The 13,011-nt window shown below is 56.5% G+C and overlaps 1 long non-coding RNA gene across 1 annotated transcript in view; it reads right to left on the reverse strand.

Moving 5' to 3' along the window:
* Positions 1-233: 233 nt before the first annotated feature.
* Positions 234-13,011, reverse strand: part of LOC138996673 (uncharacterized) — a 101,618-nt gene continuing 88,840 nt past the window's right edge. The window contains exon 8 of the long non-coding RNA XR_011468839.1: positions 234-251. This is a non-coding gene — a long non-coding RNA (uncharacterized lncRNA). The remainder of the gene's footprint in view (positions 252-13,011) is intronic.

Genomic DNA, 13,011 nt, shown 5'->3' on the forward strand with positions numbered 1-13,011 from the left:
GAGGGAGGGAGGGAGGGAGAGAGGGAGGGAGGGAGCCTGGGAGGGAGGGAGCCTGGGAGAGGGAAGAATCCTCGTTGTTTTCCATTGCACGGAGCCAGGCACACCCCCCGCCCCCCATCCCCGGGCCCAGGGACCCCAGCACAGATGACCAACCAGCAGCCAGAGGCCTGGGCTACGCGTTGTTTGCAGACTCCGATCTCACCTCGGAGGGGCCACGATGTAATGGGAAATACAGCTCGATGGGGAGAGACCTAGGGGTTGATGAAGAAACGGTGATCTGCAGCCGCAGGACAAGTGAGCCAGCCTGGGCAAAGCGTGGGCTCGGACCCCAGGGGAGGAAGGGAGAGACGCTGCCCCGCCCCCCAGTGTACTGTCCAGCAGAGGCCTGGCAGGGCCAACGAGCCACCTGGTCACCCAGCCGGCCCTCTGTGGTGTTGCTACTCCTCAGTCACAGGGGTTCCCCCTCGGGCCACAGAGGGAGAAGGAACTCAGGATGCACTCCCCCAGCCCTCGGGCCCACCCATCAGAGCGATTGCTGCCTTTCCCGTCCAGGTAGGGTTGGCAGGCCCCCTCGGGGGCCTTGGGAAGAAGGAACCAGGTGGAGGAGAAGGAATCCGGGCCCCAGAGCAGCCACAGGGACCCCAGGCTCACTCCCAACAGCAACAATAACAGCCCCTCCCTCCTGACAGGTGCACAGGGGTTGGGGGTTGGTCGTGGGAGAGAGGGGCAATTCCAGGTCTTGATGCCCTGGCAGGCTTTAGGGGGTCACATGCGCTGGGGGTGGAGGAGGGGAGGGCTCTCGGAGACGGCAGTCACCTTCCTGAGGTGTCAGTGGAATAGCACGTTCCTTCTGCAGGTGAGCGGACAGGTCGCTCCACTCGGACCAGAACATGACCCCAATGTTACAGGTGGAGCTAGAACAGCGGTTCTCAACCTGTGGGTCGCGACCCCTTTGGGGGTCTAACGACCCTTTCACAGGGGTCGCCTAAGACCATCAGAAAACACATACAGAATTACATATTGTTTTTGTGATTAATCGCTATGCTTTAATTATGTTCAATTTGTAACAATGAAATTGGGGGTCACCGCAACATGAGGAACTGTATTAAAGGGTCGCGGCATTAGGAAGGTTGAGAACCACTGAGCTAGAATGTAGCTGCAGAGAAAACCTCCAAAACTGGACCCAGCCCGGCCGCCATGGCCCAGTGGTTGAGCGTCGACCTATGAACCAGGAGGTCACGGTTCAATTCCTGGTCAGGGCACAGGCCTGGGTTGTGGGTTTCATCCCCAGTAGGGGGCGTGCAGGAGGCAGCTGATCAGTGACTCTCATCATTGATGTTTCTCTCTCCCTTCCTCTATGACATCCATAAAAATATATATTTTTTTAAAAGGGCTCCATGCACTGCTGGTCCTGGGGCAGGTCAGCCTGCTCTGTGCAGGGTGTGGAGGCAGCGGGCAGAGCCACCGTCCTGGCTCTCACGTGGGTGTCTTTGGTGAACAACAGGCTCCCCCACAGGCCTGACTCACCTCTGCTTCCCAGCCCCCAAGCACCACCTGGGCCTGAGCCTGGAGGCCCAGCTCCGTGTCGCTGGAAGGGAGGTCGCAGAGGGGCTGGGATACACATTCTTTTCTCTTTTTTAAATATATTTTTATTGATGTCAGAGAGGAAGGGAGAGGGAGATGGAGAGAGAGAAACATCAATGATGAGAGAGAATCATGGATCAGCTGCCTTCTGCACGCCCCACACTGGGGATGGAGCCTGCAACCCGGGCATGTGCCCTGACCGCGAATCGAACTCTGACCTCCTCGTTCCTAGGTCAATGCTCAACCACTGAGCCACACTGGCTGGACTAGGACAGACATTCTTCACAGGAGTTGACCTGGCTCCTTGTTTTCCCAAAGAAGAAACCATCCAGAGCCCACAGTGACCCAGGGCGCCCGCACCACGGCTTCCTGATCTGACCACGAGTCCCCGCCCTTTCTACCCGCCATCGTGGTCCTCCTGGTGGGTGGCAGGAGGAGCCACGCCCGAGAATGGGAAGAATGCCTGGGACTCTCCGCAAAGTGGCTGCTCGAAGGCCCTGGACGCACAGCCCACACTCGGCAAGAGGACTCCTGGCCAGTTAATCAGAATCCGTCACAACCACGCACGCTCGGGGAAGGCTCTGCCGGGAGCATAAGTGGCTCGGTCACTCTCCAGCCATGGGGCCACCACGCGGGCCCTTTAATGAATGCACACAGGAGAGGCTGCTGCCAGAGGGGGTGCCCCCTCTCTCACGTCCCTGGGGCCCACCAGCTCCTTCCCCGGCTCTCGCGCCCGCCCGCCAGCGGCTGTGCATACCCACTCTGCATTTGGGCCTCTGCCCCTGCAGGCGCAGGCGGCTGATGCAAATGGATTGGACACAAACACGGAGCGGCTCCCTCCCCTGGGCTCCCTTGTTTGCTGATGGTTTCCAGCATCCTCCCTGGACCGCTCACCTCCATCTTCTGTGTTTGTTGAGAGAACGGCCAGGTAGAGACCTCGGTTAAACATCTCCTCAGATGCCAAGATTGGAAGCGTTTCTGTCTGCTCGCTCCCCGCACCCCACCGCCTTCTGGTTTGCTGTGGCATCCAGGCCAGTTCCCTGGCTGGTCTGCACTCGTCTGTGAGTCTGGGACGGAGCCAGAGGAATAAAGCTCGCAAATAAGCAGGGGCCTCCCGAGTTTCCAGGCTGCAGATGCCGCCAGGTACCCCCCTGACCCCCTGGCTGCCTGCGGCCTCGGGAGCGAGTAGGAGGAGGATTCTATGCACTCACCGGCCTCAGACGCCTCACACATACAAACACCTCAAAAAGAGTCAGGTCGCTTTCTTATCGATCTACTATTATCGTCTTTCCTCGTCCTCTTGGGGGGAGCTTTCCTTATTATAATGAGACTGGCTTTTCAAAAATAAATCTAAGTTCTCTGCCTCCCCTAAAATGAGCTCATGGTGAGATGCTGAGGGAGAAGTGCTCTGTGCTCGGCTGTTGGGAGATGGGGCGGGGGGGTGGGGGGGGTGTGGTTGGAGCTAAGACACATGGTCCACAGGAGAGACGGTCAAGTCTGGCCACAGACGGGGCATGATGCTACCTGCCTACAGGGGTCACTGAGCCATACCGGCCGGGTTGGCCTCAGCTTAAAAGTCGCTTTCTCCTGGAAATTGTCTTTCACTGCACTCATATACACATGCACACACACACACACACACACACAACACCCATAAATACAGATGTGGGCAAGTTTAGTGAAAGTATGAATAAATAATATACAAGAATAAACTCTGTGTTCCACATACTCACAACTGTGAGCCTGGAACAGCCTTGCCTGGGTTTGAATTGCAACCGAGCCACTTAGATGCTGTGTGACCCTGAAGAGTCGCTCAACCTCTCTGAGCCTCGGTTTCCTCGCCTATCAACGAGATTCCGAAGAAGAACAACCTTACCGAGTTCTCGCGGGAACTACCCAAGTGGGTAACACACAGCCCTGGTGCATGGTCAGAGCTAGCTATTACCATTATCATCAAAACTGTTACTACGTTGGCCCGGGACTCATCACCCAGACCCTGCCACCTCCATGGCTGCCCCATCCGCCCCCCAGTCAGCGGACCACCTCCCATCTGCACTCCGCCAGCCCCCCAGCCTTCCCGCCCGTCCACCCGCGGCCACAGCCGCGCGAGCGCGCTGATTGATAAAGTCCCTGTCTGGTCATTTACGATCTGGCTGCTGCAGAGGCCGCGCCTGCCAGCTCGGAAAGCAATTAATCTGCAAACAAGCTGGGCAACAGCAGGCCTGGGCATTGCCGTCTCGGGCCGCGGCCGCTCGGAGAGCCGATAAGGCTGCAGCCGGCTCTTTATTGTACATTTTAATTAAGTGCTTGTTAACGACAGTTATTTTAACAGTCATAAAATTACTGTTGTAATGCATTTGGTTGGAGGGAGCGCGGAGGGGCCGCGGGACTTTATGAAAGCAACCGCAGATTGCCTTCACTTTAAATCAGAGAATAAATTCTGAAGAGGAGGGCTGGAGCCGCGGGCCGGGCCGGACGCTAATGGTTATTTAATGTGCTCATCAGTGTTTGTGAGTCCCGAGCATACGGCGCGGACACAACAGCCTCCAAACCCTCTTTAACACTTATTTGAGATGACAGGAAAAATGAAACCGTTTGTGCTTCCAATGGAAAAGCAATCACGGGGACATTATATTCGCCTTGCCCTATCATGCTAATGCGTGGTAAAAATGTCACCAAATGTATTTAAGGGCCTGATGGACGGTTACCGTTGGATCCCTGGTCCTGGGCTGATTAATAAAAATCTTCAATTTGTATGTAAATGCAGCGAGGCCTCATATCATCCGCATACCTGCGCCCAGAGAAAATAATAAACCGGAGTTTAATGCGGCAATTATCGGCATTTATGGAACTCTTAAAGCGGCGGCGGCCCTTGGAAGCCGGCGGGGAGGGCCATACTGGGGACGGGGCGAGGATGTTCCTTGCAGGGAGTGTGGGCTTCTCCCAAGGGCCAGTGTCTGCTAAGCTGGTCATGTCACCCCGAAGTACCCCCACTCTGAGGGGGGAGCCAGGCAGGGGGGACGCTGGAGGATGAGTTGGGGCGGCTGCCAGGAGAGGTTCCCAGCGGTGGCGCCTCCCCAGCTCCCACCCCCATCTGGGGACAGGTGCCTGGGACTTCCCCTGCTCTGATCTGCAGGAATGTCACCTGCGTCCGGCCACCCGCTGGGCCCCGTCACACGTGGTGATGAGATGGAGGCCGGCTGCATGGGTGCACACGGCCACAGTGACAGGAGCAGCCACTGCTGGCATTGCTGCGTGTCAGACACAGAGCCGAGTGCTGCACACGCGACCCTAATCCTCTTCCTGCCTCTGCCAGACACTGGCTCCCTGTTCCCCAGACGCACTTCCTTTTCCTCCCGGACACACAGATAAACTACATTTCCCAGGCTCCCTTGCAGTTAAATGTAGTCAGGTGCATTCAGCTCCAGTTGGCTGGGAAGTAGATAACAAGATGGGATTATACCTGCAAGGGGAGAGGAGAAGAAAGCAGGGAGCGCCCTCATGCCATCAGAGGGGCTGACTCTTATGGGGATAAAGTGGGGAGAAAGGGGGATTGCGTAGGAAAAATCTCAGAATGCATCACATGTCCCAGAAAGTTGTGGTCAGGTCGACGAGTAGTCTTCAAGCTAAAAGTGCCCATTGGAGGAGGCCCTGGTCTTGCCAGGATGGTCCTGGCCAAAGACCTCTGCTGGGGGCAGCCCAGGCTGCCAGTCCAGGTGGATGTGAGGGTTAGCACAGATGGACAGCAGCCCAAGCTGCCAGTCACTGATGCCCCGCCCACCAGGAGCTATGACAGCTGCCTTCTCAGGGAGGCTGAACCATCTGGCGGGCTGGTGGGTCGAGCCCGCAAACTGGGCATGTGACCTGACTGGGAATCGAACCGTGACCTCCTGGTTCATAGGTTGACGCTCAACCCGAAGAAAATGGACATCACTCTGATCCCTCTGCCCAGGGCCATTGTCCTTGGCTGCCACATTGGGGGAAACCCTGCGGGGGCTCCCCGTGTTAAGATGAGGACATGGAGGAGGGGAGAGGCTATGGGACTTCCCAGATGGCACCCGACGGGAAGGGATGGAGTAAGGATCCAGGTCTGTCTGCATCCAGAGCCCTTGCTCCGAACCTCTCCACCCACCCCCACCCTCGCCCCGTCCCTCCAGCGCTCCCGCCCATGGGAGCACAGGCCCACTCGGGGTGGCCGCCATCGAAGAGGTGAGGTGCTCTCCCTCACCTCGCCCACAGAGCACCTCCTCCCTGGCCCCACACCAATGAGAAAGAAGCCCAAGGCCTGCTGCTCCTGCACCCCCACCTCCACCCCGCCACCTCCCGCCCCCGACACCCCAGGAGGCAGAAAGCAAGTCTAGGGGGACAACGTCGGAAACACACAGATGGGTCCCTGAGAGGCTCACGTGCTCCCTGGCAGGAGCGGGGAGGTGTGAGCAGCTCAGGCCGAGGCATCCCTGCCGTCGCTGGTCGTAAGTGAATGGCTGTGCAGCACGTTCCTCCACAGGAGCAGCCTGGCGGCCAGGGGGCTGCGGCCGTGCAGCTCCCAACACTCCCACGTGCCCAGCACGCCTTGCAGGGCTCTCCTGCCAACAGCACTCCCAGGGCCACCAGAGTGAGCCCAACCCCAATTCACATCAACGAACTCATTCACGAGGACCTTACGTGGGACATGCACACACACACACACACACACACGCACGCACACACACACTGAAAACATGCAGTTACTGTTGGAAATCGCAGACCTGAAGGAGGGTCCAGGCCTGGGGGTTCTGGGACCGGTGAGGCAGATGTAAGTTGCTAGGGCAGCATCCTAACTTGGGCTCCTAAAAGCAGATGCTGAGCAAAGCACTTGGGTGCAGGGAACCTATGGGGGGGGGGGGGGTGACCCCTATTGTGACCCCCAGCAGCACAATGAGGCGGGAAAGGGAGGAGCCCATTAAGGCAAAGGTCCATGACTCACTCCCCTGGGGCCTCGGACAAACCATGGAGACCAAGCCTTAGGTCACCCTACAGGCCTTTATCCCACAGGAGGGGTATGGTCCCCATCCACCAGCTGACTAAGTATATAAGAATCCTCTCTACCGTCATGAACGCACCCGCTGGCTGGTGGCAGGCGTCTCCAGGAACCGCGATCTTTGGGAACCTGGGATCTTGCGTGTCTCCACCCTTCGGCACGATGGAGGAGCTCACGACAGTGGAAGGGGCGGGTGAGGGGGGGAGGGTCGGCTGTCTGCAGACGCCCTGGCCCTGCTGCTGGGACTGGGACCCTGGGTTTCCTGGGACCCAACGCGGGGAACATTCTGGTGACTAGTCGAGGGTTTGGGTTTTGCCAGAGTCTCAGATCCTCCGCAGCGGCAAGCCGGGCCCGAACAGCACCTGACCCAGTGGCTGGATCATCAAAGAGCAACAGCGATGACCCAGGGGCACAGCCCAATGACCCGACCCAGGTCACCAGCCCATCCGCTCCCCCGAGCTACCCCAGCCGCCTTGTGCTGAAGGGTTCCACTTCCTCCCGGGAGGGGCAGTGTTTGAAGTCCATGGGCCCACCGCTCGGACTCCCTCTCCTGTTGGAGGGCTCTTCCTTCCTTCCTTCGCTTGCGCAATGGGGAAAGCCCCGTCGCCATTAATCACCGGGCACCGGACGGCGGGGTTCCTGAGCCCCGAAGCCCACATCCAAGGCAGGAGCTCCGCTGGGACTCTGACTGGCGCTCACAGGAGCTTCAGAGCCAGGCTCAGAGCGTGCGGGGTGCGGAGAAATGAGGGTGCAGGGGAAGGAAGGGGAGACCGGGGCCATCCTGGGGGGCTGGCGATGGATGGGGGTGTTTTACACGCAGTTTCTGTGGTTTCCACCCCAGCAGAGACGATGAACCTCGACGACCTGACAGGACTGACAACAGGACCCCCAAGGCCTCGGGGGAATAAACATGGGGGCGCCTTGTTCAAACACCGGGCAGGCTCTCGGGACGGCCCCACGGAGCAGGAACGCCGTGCCCATCGGCATCCCACGGCCCGCCCTGCGCTGTGGGTATTTCTGAGCCGGTGAATGCCGGTCCTCAACCCGCTTCCCCCAGGCTGCCTCCAGTGCCACCTCCCACCCGGGACTTGCTTTCCCGTCGCCCGGTGCCATTCTCTGCATTTGCTTTACCGCGCTCCAAAAATACTTGTTTCGATTTGTTTGTGTCGGTGCTTCTATCTGAGCCCCCCAGGACAGTGTAAGCTTGCAGGGGCCAGGGACCCAGCCAAGCCTGGATGCCACTGCGTCCCCAGCAGCCGGCACGTGGCTGAGCACGGAGGGAGGGCTCATCCACGTGGTCAATCCATGTTCGATGGTGAGCAGATCAGGGCCAGGCTCTGCCCTCCCTGGGAGGGGGGAAGGTGGGGGCAGCGTCGGCCCCGCCACTGTGAGTGGCACCTTTGTGAGCGGTAGCCGTGGCCTCGTGAAGCCCGCACGGTTTGCCCTTTGGCCCGCTCTGCAGGAAGAGGATGTCCTGCAGAAATGAGGGAAAGGTGGGGTGTGAACAAAGCCCCATAAATAAGCCCCTGGGCGTGCCTTGGTGACGCTGCCTGCTTCTCAGACGTGTCATGCTTTACTTCCAGTCGGCGGCCAGAAAGGGAAATTGCTTACAGAGCGTCCAACCCCACCTTCGTCCCCCAGCACCACCGCACAGCGTCCTGAAAAGAACTTTGGCCAAGTGTTTGGCAGTGTCTACTGACTTTGAACACAGACACAGCCGAGGGTCCCTCCCAGGTACACAACCAACAGAACTGTGTCTCCGTCCACCGAAAGGCAAACGCCAGAATGTTCCTAGCGGCACTCTTCATGAACACTACCCAAGGGCCAATCGATAGTAGAGTAGATAGACACAGGGTACCTGGGACACTATGTCACTCCCATCAACAGTAGAGTAGACAGACACATGGTACCTGGGACACTAAATATATATACACACAATATACATATCTGAGCTACAGCTACAGGCCTGAGTGTGAATCTTGACTCTGCCACTTACCAGCTATGTGACCTTAGGGAAGTGATTTAACTTCTCTGTGAGTCAGTGTTCTTTTTCTATAAAATGAAGGAACCAACAGTGAGGTAACGCATGTAAAGGGCTTAAAAACACACATGGCGGTACTGCGTGTTACACGCGTGTCACCTTTCATGGATGGGAACGTGATGGAGGAAGTAGTATATCCCTATAGAATAACGAAAAGGGAAGGTGGCTTTAAAAATATGTTAAATCCATAACTGTATGCCCAACCACTTAATATGTGTTCTACGCTCTTTTATGTGTATTAAGTCACTTAATCCCCCTCACGAGCATTTTGCAGATGGGGAAACCAAGGCACAAAGAGGCCAAGTCACGTTCCCAAGGTCCCCCAGAGAATGAGTGGCGACGCTGGGGTTGGAGCACGAACTCTGAACCATTCCCGCCAGTGAAGATGGACCCTGGACTGCAATCCACACCCAGGTCTTGATTGTACGGGGAAGACACAGGTAAGGAGACAAAGGGTTGTCCTGGCAACCAGGGAGCCAGTGAACCAGTGCTCCCGACCAAGAGCTGGACTGAATGAGGGCAGGACATCAAAGCCACTAGAGTCATATGCGGGCAAGAAGGAGGTGAGGTCCCAGCTGGTTTAGCTCAGCCGATAGAGCACCGGCCTGCAGACCAAAGGGTCCCGGGTTTGATTCCAGTCAAGGGCATGCACCTTGGTGGCAGGCTCCTCCCCAGCCCAGGCCCTGGTCAGGGTGTGTGCAGGAGGCAACCAATCAGTGTGTTTCTCTCACATCGATGTTTCTCTCTGTCTTTCCCTCTCTTCCACTCTCCCTAAAAAATCAATGGGAATATATCCTCTGGTGAGGAGGAGGAGGAAGAAGAGGAGGAAGAAGAAAAGGAGGAGGGGGGGGGGAGGAAGGAGGAGGAGTGGTGCATGGACCTGGGAAGAGGAAAGGGTTAGTTACCCAATTAAGACTTCAGGAGAAAACCCCAAAGTGTAGGTGGCATGAACATTGTAAGAGCCTGGGCTGTGCTTTTTTTTTTTTTTTTTTTTCTCCTTCTTCCTCCTTTTTCCTCGGAGCCACGAGGAGCCAGGAAGGGAGAGAGAGGCTAGAACCCACACACATCCCAGCATGCCCTCCGTGCCCTGCCGAGCAGCTTGACTTGTCTGCTGCTTCTGAGCAGCTGGAAAAATGTCAAACTGTCACCCGTGATTAAAGTGGGATTTTCCAAAGGTTTCAACAACATTTCCGAATTCAAGGCCTTATTCCTCCTGCAGAACACGCATCCGCACAGCATCCCCTGAACCCCTGCATCTCGAGCCCTGGTCTCCCAGCCGGTTCTCCGCTCCGGGCTGCCACGGCAGTGCAGGGGCAGGCCTGGCCTTGGCTGGGGTTTCCTTTGCAGCTTCAGGCAGATCCTCTTGGCTGCTTCCACCCCGCTGAGAAGCAGGGAGAGCACATGCAAAGGCCCGGTGCGCTCCCAGAATGCACGGAGCTCAGGACTGCCATGCTGGTGGGCCCCTCAGCCCGCCCAGCCGGCCTGCACGGCTGCCTCGTCCACCCACCTCTGTGTGCAGATCCGTTACCGCACCTTCAGGGCTCGGAGCCAAATGAAAATGTGGGCCCCTTTGTTCTAAAGCAGTGGTTCTCAACCCTCCTAATGCCGCGACCCTTTAATACAGTTTCTCATGTGATGGTGACCCCCATTTCACTGTTACAAATTGAACATAATTAAAGCATAGTGATTAATCACAAAAACAATATGTAATTCTATATGTGTTTTCCGATGGTCTTAGGGGACCCCTGTGAAAGGGTCGTTAGACCCCCAAAGAGGTCGCAGCCCACAGGTTGAGAACCGCTGTTCTAAAGTGACTTAAGAATTTCAAGATGGCAACCTCAGAGCATTAAACCGTGTGGGGGGTTGGGTGGGGGGAGACACTGTGCACAGGTGATGCAGACCTGGAACCAGGCCTGCCTGTGTGCATGGGACCCCTGTCAGTGCTCAAACACCACGCCCAGAAGGCACCGTTTGCCATTATCAAGACCCCTCTGAGCTTAGTCCTTGGGCCTTACCTTCTCAAATGTGTCTGTGGCCAGAGGCAAACCCTGATTGGCCCCCTCTGGTGCAAGGCAACTCCTCACTGTGTCTTTAAGGTTCTGAGATTTCCGAAGAGTGTGGACGGGAAGAAAGCAGGCCCCTGCTCAGTAAACTCACACAGGGAGACAGAACCAAGAAAAGGCAAGACGCAGGCCCGAGCACCCACCGCGAAGCCCTTGCAGGGATCCTGGGTGCGTGACCTCCCTGGTGGCTCTGCCCAGGTCCTCTCCACATATTTGCATGAAGTGTGAGGATGAAGGGAAAGGAAGCACTGAGCAGCCTGGCTGGTCAAACCAGGGGCTAGTCCTCCGGGATCCCCTGCCCAACTCCCAAACACCCCCACACATCCTCCCCCAAGACCCTGAGCTTCTGCCCAGAGGCATAATAGTTAGGAATATCGGATGGGGCTCCAGTCTGGGCTTCGCTAAGCTTTGTAAGCCTCCGTTCCACCATCTCTAAGATAAGGGCCAGGTCACACCCCAACTTTGTACACATTTAGGAAAGGTACTTTTCCTCCGGAGCGGCTCTACGAAGCCAAGGCCACCACACAAGGCCACCCTACCCAGCGCCTGCCTCGTAGGCCCACCGTGAGAATTCAATGTGAAAAGGCTTGACACAAGTAAATGGTAAATAATAGTAATGCAACAGGTCACTTTTTATCTTACATTTTCCACCTACTCATCAACAAAGCATGACATTGGTAAAGCATAAGCCAATGAAAATGCAGTTTTTAGCATCCTCAACATGTGACGTTAGGTGGCGTGGAGACAGAGAATGAACTCATATAATGAACATTCCCTTTTCAATTCTTTCATTTCTTCTGAGAAAAATTCAGCGTTGAATACTTCTTCTAACACTCACTAATCTACACACACACACACACACACACACACGGGGACCTCCAGAAGTCATTCCCAGGCAAGCAACATGGCTAAAATGTGTTAATGTTGCTTGGCTTTAGTTGGTTGTTTTTTTTTTTTTAATCTTTTACAATCTTCTTTCATGGTGAGTAATAGCTACTTTTCAATGTACAGCAATAGTATCAAGTGTTCTTTCCCCAAAACACGTGTGTGAGTATTTAAAATGAGTCCGTTTCGGGGGAAATGTTAAGCAAATAATCCTGGCGGTGGGCGCCCAGGGCTGGAAGGTGGGGAAACTCCACACTGCACAGTTCCAGCCCAGGCCAGATCGGGGCGTGTTCTGTCCTTGAACGGAGAACTTCCATTCTCCTCGGTGCAGCTGGAAGAGAACGGGGTGTAGTACAACCCTCTGATGTCCACAGGTTCCCCCCTCGACTGTGTGTAGAGCCAGGGTTCCATGCTCCCTGCCTTTCCAGCAAGGAGCACTGTGGGTTCTCTCTGAGCTCAGCTCAGAGTGTGGCCCTGGAAGTTCCTGCGTCAGAAACCTTCACCCATCTGAGGGGCGAGCCTGGGTCCTGTCTCCCGCCCTTCAGATCTTCTCCATCTCTCATGGATGACTAGGTCCTTCTCCATCCTCTCTTGAATGACTAGGGCAGCTCTGTCCAGCTGAGCCCAGGCTGGAGAGGGCTCCCCACAGCTGAAGGGACTGCAAGCCACTCCCCTGGCCAAGGGATGCCCGTGGCCTCCAAGATTAGCAAGGAGTAAGCCGAGCAGGTACACAAAGCGGCTGCTTTTGATCCCGAAGCTTCACAAGGAATTAGCAAACAATGTGCTGGCGTTAGACCGCGTGGTCAGGCACTCATTTCCTGGTGGCCTCCATCACCCGCCTGGAAACACCAGGGAGGGGCCCAAGGGCTGGGGCAGGAAGGCACCTTCCAGAGAGGCGGGGGTTTCCATAATGAGGCTTTACTGAGGGGAGCTGAAGGGCCTTTGTGGAGAAGCCCAAGGGGGTGCTGCCTGGCTCAGCTCTGAGAAGTCACTTCTTCCCCAGGGCCCTCCCCCCCATCACCCAGAGCCCCTTGAGGGCCAGCTGTGGCCACCAGGACAGGTGCCCACCACCAGGCTCTCTTGGGCCTGCGCTACCCTGCCACCATGGCCCTTTGGAACTGCAGCAAGAAACCCAGCATTTCCATGCAACAATGCAAATGCGCTCATTACCATCTCCTCAATATGCATGAAGAAAGGCACTAGGCTGGCCAAGGCTCAGGATCACCGGGGCTCTGGCCTTGGCATCCAATAAGGAGACAAATTCATCTGCCCAGAGAGATGAGGAGGTGGCGCCCAGGGAAAGGCAGATCCAAGGAGGGAGGGGGCAGATCTGGGACAGGAAGAGGAGAAGAGAGAAAATACATGCGAGAACAGGAGAACCTGAGAGACAGACCAACACATGGAAAAAGGAAACAGGA

Source organism: Myotis yumanensis, unplaced genomic scaffold (genome assembly GCF_028538775.1).
Source record: "Myotis yumanensis isolate MYYU_CA2020_CCGP unplaced genomic scaffold, mMyoYum1.0.hap1 SCAF_18, whole genome shotgun sequence".
Lineage (NCBI taxonomy): Eukaryota > Metazoa > Chordata > Mammalia > Chiroptera > Vespertilionidae > Myotis > Myotis yumanensis.